Consider the following 13,227-nt stretch of genomic DNA (forward strand, 5'->3'; position numbering starts at 1 on the left):
TCATCCAATGCATCATTTTTCCGTTCTAGTCACTAATCGCTACTTATATACATGCATGTGTGTTATATTTGTACATGTGTTTAAACATAGTCCTATTTTTACAGCATTACGTCCTCATAAATCTTATTATGAAGTTATCGCATTTAACTTTGGCTACAGAGCGCTTAGTTGCATTTAGGTGACTGCAGTTTGTTGCTTCAAAGTCTATGCTTATTTCCATAAAACTCCATTGAATTCGTTCAGTTTTTGTTTTTTTTTGCCATTTTCAGTAAAGTAAATTTCAAACTACTCAAGCATATACTTAATCGCCTGTCTATATTGAAAATCACATAGATAAATAATTCATTTTATGCACTCAATAGATTACTTACTGTTGTCCAATACTTCTAAAATAGCCCTTGTAGAGGAAAATTAAAAAAAAAATTAAAAAAATATACTTAGAAACTAAAATAATATGCATTTCCCTTGGGAACAGAAGTTTTTCATGCATTTAGTAGCGAGAAAAGCGGATATACATAAATCATTTATACGGGTGCGAATAGAAAATTTAATTATACACCCCCATGTGTTCTTGTGGGTAGATGCACAGGTAATGATGAGAAAATTGCTAAAGCGAAGAAAAATCAGTCTTGAGTTGAAAGAGATAACCAAGTGAATTCTGACTTCAAGGGTTAGTACACTCTCCTTTTATATTCAGAATGGCAAACACCGCAGCTGTGGGAGTTGTTTTTATGGTTTCTGTTATGCTAAATATTCAAAGCCCATCTAAGTATGTATCTACTCTTTCTATTTGGAGGTGCGTTCGTTTTGAATAGTCGTCCATCAGACAAAGACACTATGGACACATTCAGTCTATGTGAGGTCTCTTTTGACCTGCTAGTACAACCTTACCACCAAGCGTAGACCTCAAAGTATAGGATGGACTTTACAATTGCTGTAAATATCCAATGTGAGAGAGAGCGCGCCCTCTCTAGACGCCACGTACACCCCAGCATTATTTTGCAAACATTAAGTGCCGTCGAGGTCTTTTTCACTCTATCCTTCAGGTTGTGCTTCCACAACAACTTTCTCTCTAGAATTATTGCTAGATATTTTGTACATGGTTTCCCCCTCAAAGTCATTCCTGCTATTTTAGGCCTAGTATAATTTGGGAACTTATATCTCTTGGTGTACAATTAATCTTTCTCCAAACTAAATTTCTACTAAATATTTCTCTTTAATTATAACCAACTCAGCGCTGTCGATCAATATACTGTCCAATCTGATTGACACACATCAACAGTAGTCAGTGGTTAGATTAGTCAGTTTTAGCATTTGAAGAGCTGGCGGGTTCTCTTCCTGCATCTCCGTAATTGTGATCAAAAAGCGCAAGTAACATATGTCAACATTACGTGTGACAACAAGCGGAGTGAAACGCAAGCCAAAGGTGGTAGATATCTCAGCAACACTTCAAGCAATGCTACCGCCATGCCAATCGATTTTTCAATAAAACCGCTTAGAAACTCTTTGATCACTACTACGAACATCAGCCACACAAAGAAATTGGCTAACGTTGCTAAGAGTATGGACATTGTTGTTGTTTTTCGTTGATAAGCGCATGCACAGCTCATCGCAAATTGTTTGCATTTACAATTTTCACACCTTCCATACTACTGATATGGTCAATAAATGTGGCAGAGTGGCATGTGGCAAAAGAGGCATTGGATATTGTTGTCATAGATTTTGTTGTTGTTGCTGCTACTTTGTTACTACATTGTTGTATTCCTATGACTGCTGCAAGCAATTTTAAGCTTCGGTTTACCAAACTGCAATACACACTAACGAATGTTGTCATTTGCTCTGCTTTTGATTGCCACTTTTACGCTATTGTCGTTATTATTCTTATTACTGTTGTTGGTTTTGTTCAATCTCGCCTATGAAATACCACCATTTTTACTGGGATTACTAGTTGGCGGTAATCATCAGTCGCTGCATGCCATCACCATTTGCTTCAAGTCCAAGCAATTGCCAAGTTCGGCATTGACAATGGCATAGAAGCTGTGCATCTTTCTAATACCAAATCAAGCTTTGCTAGAAAATTAGCAACACTCTAAAAAATGTATAGTGGTAAAGGTGAGAAAAATATATATATACATATTAGGGTGGTTTTTAAATACAGAGTAGTTTTTTTTTCTCCGAAATTTGTATGTGCTCACTTCTAGAAATTTTCTATTAGATATAAGAATGAAATGGTAAAAGTTTCAGCTCAATCGGAATTCGCCTTCCCGTGCCTGAAGAGCCTGGAAGTTTGACAAAAACCTAATTTTTACCGAAAACTCTAAAAAATTTTTGTTTTAACCTGCGATAAAATATCCGCAATGCAACAGGTGTATTATTAAAAGAAATAAAATTGAATAGTCTTTAATTAATGAATATAATATTTAACAAAATGGTGAGATTATGGTAGCCATTCTAGAGTTCACATTCAAAGAAAGAATTCATATTAAAAATAAAAGTTAACAGGATTAAAAAATTAAAAAATGCTGATTTTCAATTTCACTCATCGGATACGGGTTGAGAAAGGGTACACTTTGAAGCATCGGGGTAAAGCCGCCGGCAATCCGCCACCACCTGAAGCAAGAAATGGGTCTGCTCCTCGTCTTTTGTAAGAGTGCTATTAAAATCTTGAATTAACTTAACTCCCCTCTCTGCCGTGCCGTTTACTACTTTTATGCTTCTAACAAAACTTTGAAGTTTCAAAAAGTCTTTATTATCAAACCAGCTCATTGGGGCCTCTGCCAAAATATCCGTTCCGACGTTAAAATACTCGCAAAATACAGGAGATTGGTCAGAAATAAACTCATCAAAGGAAACATTTTTAAAAAACTTCACAGCTTCCTGTTCAGAAACTTGTACTCTTATTTTCTCTCTTTCTACTCTTCTTTGATCAGCTCGAGCAGTTTTCCTATCGACACCTTCCATGTGACCTTTGCGACCTTTAATTCTCTGACTTTCCAAAAATCGAACGAAGTTCGGACAGCTTGGGTTTGAATGCAAGATTCTTTCCTTCCTGGCATTTTGTCTTCAATGCTGAATTCCTTTGAAGTGATCTCCATTCCTTATATAATTTTTCAACTTTGCAAACAGCAATTTTCGGCATCTGACAAGGTATTCTTGCTTTTGTACGACCCGTTTATATTAGGCAATTTTAAAAATCAACAGGACTGCAAGGTTGGGCGATGTAAATTCCTTTTATGTATAAATATCAAATGAACTAAAATATGCCAGAAGTTTCAAGTATAAAAAATCGCATAATTGAATTTAAAAACTATTAGACTATATTCAAGTTTCAGTCATAAACTATTTTTTATGGGACGTTTTTACTTCATTTTGTATTGTTTTTTTTCAAAAACTCGAGTTTATAGGTCTGTTTAATGAACAAAAAAAGTTCATAGCAGGTTAGAGCAGAACAGAGTAGGGCAGCTGACAAAGCAGAAATAGAGCACCTTAGAGCAACTTATAGCAGAAATGACATGAAACACTTGAATCTCGATAGTTTCCATTTATTTGGTTTTTTTTTTTTTTTAATCTTCAAAATGAATGCAAATGCACGTATGCTAAAACGTGGTTTTTCTTGGGAGCTAGTTTTTTGGAAGTTTTCAAAAATTTATGTTTTCTTGACTGACAATTACTTCTCTGCTCTAACTTACTCCACAAAAAAAGCTAGAGCAGAAATTTGTGATATGGCTTACTCTAGTTTTGTTTTGAGCATAAACATGAAACAAAGGATAGAGCAACCTAGAGCAAGAAGAGTGTTCATGAAACACAATTTTTTGAAATAATTCAACTTGGCGTAAACTAGAGCAGCTCAATAAACAAACCTTATAGCTCAATAGGAACGTGGTCTGAAAGTATACGTGCTAAAAATATGTCATATTAAAAAGTTTTATAGAACATCAATAAACTCGAATTATCAAGTCTAGGATCAAAATTGTAAAGAACAGCGAAATACTATACCATTTCACTTCACATGAACTTGATTCATAAAATATTATATATCTATCAAACCACCCGTTTCTAAAGGAAAATTTCTGTTATATACTTTAAAGTCCATTAAATTTCCTTTCATTTGACAATAAATTTATTTCAACATGTATAATATATTGCAAATAAAAAAAAAAAAAAAATTAATTTTTCGCGAAAAATTGTGACTTGGCCAACTTCAGCGGCCTTTAGGCACGGAAAAGCAAAGTCCGATTGAGCTCAAGCTTTTACAATTGCATTTTTGCACTAAACAGCACATTTTAAGAACTGAGCACCTGTAAAAATTCGAAAAAAATTTTAAAAACCACCCTAATACATATACATCTAATCTATACAAAAACAAAAGCAGATGCGTTCGACGAGGCACCGTAACTCTTTTCAAATGCCAAACTCTTAGGCACCACACGCATAAGAATTTGTCGTGACTTGATAATGATAGTGTTGTTACTATTCTCTAAAGAAATTTGGTATTAGTTCATTTTTATCGGATTTGCTTTATTACTATTTGTTGGTATACAAATACCAAGCCTTTGAAACACTATTTGGCAGCTATACCCACTAGCACTAAAAGTCATAATATTTAGTTAATATATAAATTGTGTTTCAACTTTGGCATTTCAAAATGTCTGAAGTCTGTTTTTAGTGCTATCTGAAAAATGGTCTGATGTATTATATAAAGATACAATAAATTTAGAACATAATTCTAGCAATATTTTGACTTTTTAACATACTAGTTTTAGGCATACGTGTACATCTAATTTTCCAGAGATGCAATAATTAAATCGAACCAACATGCTTTTATGCAGCAAACAAGATACGTTGAGGGCAGCAAGGTAAGTTTCAACGATGTTGTTTGGAAAACTGATCGGATATTTATCGAAGAATTATCGACGTAGTGATTAAATATCGAAAAGTTATCGATTTTTTATCAACAAGTGATCGATATATTATAGAAAATTATATCGATTACTTACGAGTCGGTGTCGAAAAGTTATAACTTTATTATCGAAAATTTATCGAATATCTATCGAAAATATATCGATTTGTTATCAAAAAATTATCGCTTGGTTATCGATTTTTTATCGAAAACCTGTCGATTTAGTATAGAAAAAATATCGATTTACCTTCGAAAATATATCATTCATCTTTCAAACGTCAAAAGTTATCGATATATTATAGAAAAGATATCGGTTTATTGTCGAAATGTTATTGATTATAGTTTTCCATAAGATATCGATTTCTTTCTGCAGGGTGATACATTTGCTATCGGCGTGCTATTGAAAATTGCATAAGTTTTCGATAAATTATCGATTTATTATCAAATATTGATCGATTTTATATCGAAAAGATATCGATCTTTTGCTACCAATTTGCTATTGGCGTATTACGAAATAGACGCCGATAAGACTTGACTATAAAATCTTTGGCACACTTGCAACATTGCTATTAAACCGGCAATATGCAAACTGGAAGCGGATAATTCACTTTTGGAAAAGGACAGAAATGAATACATAGATCTTGAATACTTTAGATGAGCTACATAAAGAGTTTCCTATAGCACCCCAAATTCGCGAGTTATATTTAAAAAAGAAATGGGTATCGCTAACTTTGTACACTTAGGAGCTTTGATCCCCGTTGTTCATTTCCACACCGTTCTTGTATGCTCTCTTTCCTAAAAGCTTCGGTACGAGCTTGATCCGAATGCTTTTTTGTACCCGCCATACTGTGGTGGTAGCGTGATCCACTCACCACAACAAAGAAGTTTATTCTTCGAGCAAAGTAACCTCGAACATTTAGAAAAAAAGTTTTCTAAGCGAGGTCGGCCCTCAGCAGTCATTTGGCAAACACTCCGAGTGTATTTCTGTGGCGAAAACCTTCCTAGTGAAAATTCATCTGCGTTGCAGATGCCGTTCGGAGTCAGCATAAAACATGTAGGTCCCATCCCGTCAAATTGTAGGAACAATTTAAAGGAGCACGACGCAAATTGAAAGAGTAGTTCGGCCTCAAACTCTTCGGAGGATATCGCGCCTTGCACTTAATCTTTCTCTCTCTAGCGCTAACAGGTCGATGGGGATAGTTCCACCAATCACCTGTGAGGCTTGCTCTGATACCGCTCGATAAGCAGAGGCTACTCTCAGAGCTCTTGGTCTCTGTACAGCTGTTAGAAGCTTACAACGAGTCTTCTTACGAAGTGTGTCCACAATTCGGAGACGTACAGTAACGTGGATAGGTTGAAGTCCATCAGCAATTCCTTCTTGCTTTCTTCTGGTCCTCCTATGTGTTACATCAGCCAGCTAAGCCATGATACCTGTTAAGATACTTCCTGAGTCACATGTTGAGTGTGCGACCAATATGTTAGTCGGGAGTCTCACTTTATTCCTAGATTGTTGAGTACCCTCACTGCTGTTATATCTCCGGAGTAGATTTCAAAGCTACTTTGTAGCGATATATGGTCTTTTGTTAGGAGTATCAACCCTGTTTTTTTCTGCTGTCATCTAGAGTCAACGAGTATCTAGCCACTCTTTTGTTCCATTATGACTTGATTGACTTGTATGCGTACTTCTTCTGTGTTTAGGGCTGTAATGACAGACAATTCAAGATTAAAAATTTCATCGTAACTGGCGTTCCACAGGAACTAATAAATGTGTTGCACCGTTTTTGACTTGTATGGTATGTGGACCCTGTGATGTTTGATATATAGGAACTCGATCACTGAGGTTACTTCTGATGACGCGCTGTAGATAGCATGATATTTGGAATTGCTGTTCTAAAGCGGCCAACACGGCTCCACCTGCCGGTTGCAAAGAGTACAACTCGCTTCGCTTAACCCTCCGATTAGCGGCGAATAAATTCAACACATCTTAAAAAAAACTCGTCGCACACTGTGACTATCCAGAAATAAGTTTGAATTTTTATTTATAAATTTTGAAGTCAATACGAACTATGAGGTCTTATAGGCTATGTTCGTCTAGCCAGACGAAAGCGCTAAAATGTGACATAATCAATTTCGGTACAAAAAAAAACAGATCAAATAAAAAGAAAAAAATATCGATTTTGGAATTATTATAAAGACCGCCTCTTAACTTAACTGACATCAACATAGTCCAGCGAATTAAAACGCAGCGGCTGCGCTGGCTAGGCCATGTTATGCGAATGAAAGATGATGCTCCGGCCAAGAAAGTGTTTCTATCGGAACCCGCCTATGGAAGCAGAGGTAGAGGGCGGCCCCCACTCCGTTGGAAGGACCAGGTGGAAAACGATTTAAACTCCCTTGGTGTGACCAATTGGCGCCGGTTGGCGGAGCGAAGGAGCGACTGGCGCGCCTTGTTGGACGGCCATAACCGTTTAGACGGTTAAGCGCCAATTAAGTAAGTAAGTAAACTTAAAAAGTCACTTAAGCTTTTCATGATCGGGTGGGTAGCTGTAAAGTTATTCTCGAAAATAAAGCCTTCTCGTCTGGCCAGACGCCACAATCTATCGGAGTGCTAAGCATTGCTTTGCTGTGTTAATTCTGTGCTTGCAAGTACTGTTAATGGTAATTAAAACGCCACACCTGCTACAGGGTGTACATTTTCAGCTCAGGTTTCTGCTTGTTGTTAAAGTTGGTCTTGCAACATGCAACTAATGCTCAATTTTTAGTGTTAAAATAAATTGATAGTCACTGTTTTCCTCATTTTTCACCTTGCATTTTTTTCTCGATTTACTTTTGTCGAAAAGCAAATATGCGCGAATTTTCTTTTGGCCCTTTTCACTAAAGCAGCAGCAACAACGGTCGAAATTTCTTAAGTTTAACAATTGTTGTTTTTTTTTTTTTTGATTGCTTTTTCTTCATTTCCTTAGCAAATTTAAAAATTCTATTTTTAGCAAATACTGCCATTGAGGCCATTTCCCTAGTCCCTGCATGCCCTATTTTCGGTGCAAGTGGTTGCAAAATATTCAAGTATGCAACAAACAAGACGCTTCCACTTGTACTTATGCAAAACAATTTGTTGCAAAAATGTGCTATAAAGTAAGAGACACAAATATAAGGATAATATGCTGGTTTGTACCTTATTTTGTTTTTTTTACTGCTGGGTCAAAATTTAATGCAACTACAAATTAGTTACGTTTCTTGGTTAGACAAATGCATTTAGCGCGGAAATATATATAATGAGCAAAAATTTATATAGCGAATTTTTGCAGGCATGTTAGTGAGAAAATTCAAAGATATGAATGAGCTACATTATAAATTGAAGTATAGCAAATAAGGAAGGCTAATTTTGTGGTGTAACCGAACATTCATACTCAGCTGAGAGCTTTGGAGAGAAAATAAGGGAAAATCACAATGTAGGAGAGTGAACCCAGGGTAACCCTGGAATGTGTTTGTATGACATGGGTATCAAATGGAAGGCGGTAATTAGTAATTTAAAACGGAGTGGGCCTTAGTTCTATAGGTGGAACCCTTTTCGAAATGTCGCTATAAAGGTTGACCAGGGGTGACTCTATAATGTGTTTGTACGATATGGGTATCAAATTAAAGGTATTAATTATGGCTTTAAAAGGAAGTGGCCCTTAGTTGTATATGTGAAGGCGTTTTCGAGATATCGATCAAAATAGGGACCAGGGTGAGCCAGAACATCATCTGTCCGGTCTCGCAAATTTTTTTATATATGTAATACCACGAACAGTATTCCGTCCATGATTCCGAGGGCTTTTGATTTCGCCCTGCAAACCTTTTTTGGTTTCATTTGCTTAATATGGTAGGTGTCACACCCATTTTACAAAGTTTTTTCTAGAGTTATATTTTGCGACAAAAGACCAATCTTATCACAATGTTCCAACCTCTTTTCGTATTTGGTATATTGTGGCATTTTTTTAATTTTTAGAAATGTTGCATATCGAAAAGGTGGGCGTGGTCATAGTCGGATTTCACCCATTTTTAATACTAAGATAAAGTTAGCTCAGGTAAGTACGCGAAGTAAAAATATATCGATTTTTGCTAAAGTTATCCTCTTAGCGTCAGAGCGGAAGGACGGGCGGTCGACTGTGTATAAGAACTGGGCGTTGCTTCAACCGAATTCGCCCATTTTCACAGAAAACAGTTATCGTCATAGAAGGTATGCCTTTACCAAATTTCACAAGGATACGTAAATTTTTTTTCGATTTATGGCATTAAAAGTATTGACGCCCATTTTGAAATTTTCTTTTATTTTTGTATTTTGTTGCACCATATCATTACTGGAGTTGAATGTTAACATAATTTACTTACACACTGTAAAGATACTCACTTGTTTGTTAAAATTTGACTTTTACATTTTTTTTTTTTTAAGTGGGCTTGTTCGCCTTCGAATTTGCTAATTTACGGTGCCACGCCCATTGTCCAATATTTTATTAATTTCCTTTTCTGCATCATAAAGTCAACCCACTTACCAAGTTTCATCGCTTTATCCTCTTTGGTAATGAATTATCGCACTTTTTTGTTTTTTCGAAATTTTCGATATCGAAAAATTGGTCCGATTTCGTTCATTTTAAATAGCGATCTGAGATGAGTGCCCAAGAACTTACATACAAAATTTCATTAAGATAATTCAAAATTTACTCAAGTTATCGTGTTTACGGGCGGACGGACGGACGTGGCTAAATGAATTTCTTTTTTCGCCCAGATCATTTTGATATATAGAAGTCTATATCTATTTCGATTAGTATATGCCGCTACGAGGACCGTTATGCGAACAAAATTAATATACTCTGTGCTTCTGCTCAGCTGAGTATAAAAGCGTACTTACCCAGTAACGAGCGATAGCGGCTTATTAACGACAACTAATTATTGCCCTCGAGCTATCCCTTTGTTATAGGCTTGTTGTCGAGGAGTCATTGGCTTCTTATTGCTTTATTATTGCCTCGTCAAAGGACGGGTTACAGATGTGTCATCGTTTTTATAATGAAGTTTTATCGGTATCTTGTCAATAATAAGCTGATGAATTGTTGAATTAAACGCCGGTCAAAGTATGGTAACACTCCGATAACAAGTCGATATCTTTCGACAACAAATCGATAAGTTTTAAATAACATGTCGATGACTTTTTGATAACATGTCCATAAATAATCGATAAGTTTCGAAAACAAATCTTTTACTTTTCGATAACATACAATAGTAAATTAATATTTTTCGATTACATATCTATAAAATATTGATAGAAAATCGATAGCTTTTTTGAAAAAGTTGAGAACACTTGGTGTATAGCTACATGTGAAGTAGTGTACCCCTGGTAGCCCACTTTTGGTATTGACGTTTTGCTTACTTACTTCAAGTTGTGTACGTGACCACCACGATCGTATTTTCGTTCAGCCATAATTTCTTGTTACTTTATTAGACCTTAGTTTGTATAGTTAAATTATTAATTTGAAATAAAATGTCGAGAACAAAAATTACAACACCAACCGTAAGCACAATTATTTACATAATTTTCCCCTCCAGTTCCAGTTTCATATTTAGTTAGTCTCTGACATTAATTAAAATTTGGTTAACGAAAAATATATTGTGGCAGATATTAGCGATTTCGACACTAGTTATATCGCTATAAATATGTTTATGCTGCACAGCAGCAATGTAAGCAGACTAGACAGCAATCAAATACGAACACATTTACACAAACTAAGAGCGCAGACGACTTAACGCACTCATGTACATAGTAACAGCAAGACACACACATGCAAAAGTAACAAAGAGAGCATATGGCAATATATAAACTACAAGTCAATATGAGATACAGAAACAAGAAATAAATTAGCAACTATTCGAGAAGGCTCTTCGCGAAAAATCTAGAGCATGGGAGAAAATAATGGAGGGCCAACGGAGAGTAAAAAAGCAGTCGTAATCGAATATTCTTTCTAATAAATTCAACTGTGAAATTATACTACTAAAGCAGGGCTATAAGTATAGAAGATTTTGATATATTGATGGTTTGAGTTTACCTATTCCACAATTCAGTGATTCGAACGACAACGGAAGTCAAATTATAATCGAAAGTTCTTGAGATTCGCTACAATATGAATATAAAATATAAACACAGTTAAAATAAGGCAAAGTAAAACTCAGCAGTATAAGTAGTATATTTCATATTGTTGTTGTTGTTATTTTAGCGGAAAGAGCACTTACCGAAGGCCCTAGGGAGTGTTATCGACGTTGATGGTCCTTTACCGGATACAGATCCGGTACGTTCCGGTACCAAGCCCGACCATTTCGTGAACGATTTGGTATGACCACATGCGACCTTCAAGGCCATCCCGCCCTCCCACATCCTAGATTCATGAGGAGTTCGGGGTCGCCGGAGCCTCGGCTGTTAATGAAAGAAAATTCGTCACGGATAAGTTAACAATTGGGTTGGAGAAGCTATATTTTGCGCTGACAACACCTTGAATCTCTTTGATATTTTAGTCGCCTCTTACGATAGACGTACATACCGCGGGTTATTCTAAACCACTAACCCACTGGGGGTATATAATCCATACTCATTCTATTTTGTTCATTTCCCAATATGATTCAATCCATTTACTATATTTCTTTCCAATATCGATTTAGTATATTTCAGATTTCAAATCAATTAATGTATCTTTAATACGAGTTTGAGATCACAAAGATGAGTTTCGGTTCGGTTTCTCCCGAACTAAGTCTTTTGTTAGTCCTCTTTTAGCTACAAAACTAAGACATATAATTATCAATACACAACACATCACTTAAATCAATAAGCTAAAGGCATACGTATGTGAAACATTTTTATGATCTTCGTAAATTAAAAGGGTTAAGATTTAAACTACGTAGGGAAACATTTAGAATAAAAAGAGTACATTGTTTTCTCAAACATTTAATCAACTGCAGCCAAATTAAATGTCTGCACGCTGTGTAAGTCTTGCCAAACCATCAACCTAGTTTGCATTGATTTGCTATAAAAATGTTACTTTAGTAGTAAAACCACCTCCTATTATACTAACGAAAAAATGCTGTATACTGTAAAGATGCCCGAGGCTTTATTGCACACCGTGTTTGAATTTTTACAATTCTTACGAGTAAATGAATGAAATGAAGGGACTAGGGCATGAGTGCGCCGAGAAATCTGTTTACTAATACAGAAATAGGCATATACCCTGCAAAAAATGCGAATAATCTAGATTATATTCGTGATGATTCGCAAATGGATATGTGACTATAACCAGTTTTGATCTCTTTATATGTGTTAGAATGTAATTTCTTTTGTTTGGCCATATCCTAAGTAGGGACAGAACAATTGTTTCGGTTTATATGTGAACGAATAGTGGCGAACGGGCTTCCTTTCTATTCCTGCGGGTAATGTCGTACTAAACTTTTTTATAAGCTGTTATTTACTTTCACTTGGCAGTTGTCTGTAATCAAATCTTGCAAGTTAATAATTTGATACACTTCCCGGTGTCCGATTGAGCTGAAATTTTGCACGCATGTATAACTCCGATTACAATGCAACATTACTTTGCGAGAATTCGATAAGTTAATCGATAACAGAGTTATCGGTAAAGATTTGTATTCACACACAGCTTAAGTCCTCAAGAACGCAGGTAACTTCGCTTTGTTTATGTATGCAACAAACGTAGAAGTTAGGCTGTTATGCCAAATATTGCATACTTTTTGTGGCATACTTTTCTGCGCACTTGATTTTGCTTTACATATTTTTGGCAATGAAACAGAGCAGAGATCCGCAATGAGTACTTGAAAACTGAACGCGACATAAGCAAAGTCACAATAAAATATGAGTTTAGGTTAGTTAGCACTCGAATAGAAGAACTTGACTGTTCAAAGTTGACTTGGAAGAAACCGTGTAATGTTGATGCATTAAAAGAAATGGATAGGATGAGAAACGTTACAAATAACTAAGTAAAGATTACATAATTAATTTAAACAATATTTTACCCTAGTGAAATAAAAAAAAATTATATTTAAAATAATTTAAGAAAAAACCTTTTCTAAGAACAAGCTTCTATAACTTGTTAATAAAACGAACTAAAAAGTAAAAAATAAAATTAAAGAAAAAAAAACTTTTTTAAAAATAAGCTTTTATTATTGTTTAATAAAATTAACTAAAAAGTAAAAAATATATTGACTGTAAAGAAATATATCACTTTATAAGTTCATTGTAACATCAAAAGATAATTAGGCCTTTTCGTCTGCGACAAAAAATTCCATATTGTACATAT

This window comes from Eurosta solidaginis, chromosome 2 (genome assembly GCF_040869045.1).
Source record: "Eurosta solidaginis isolate ZX-2024a chromosome 2, ASM4086904v1, whole genome shotgun sequence".
NCBI classification, from domain to species: Eukaryota; Metazoa; Arthropoda; class Insecta; order Diptera; family Tephritidae; genus Eurosta; species Eurosta solidaginis.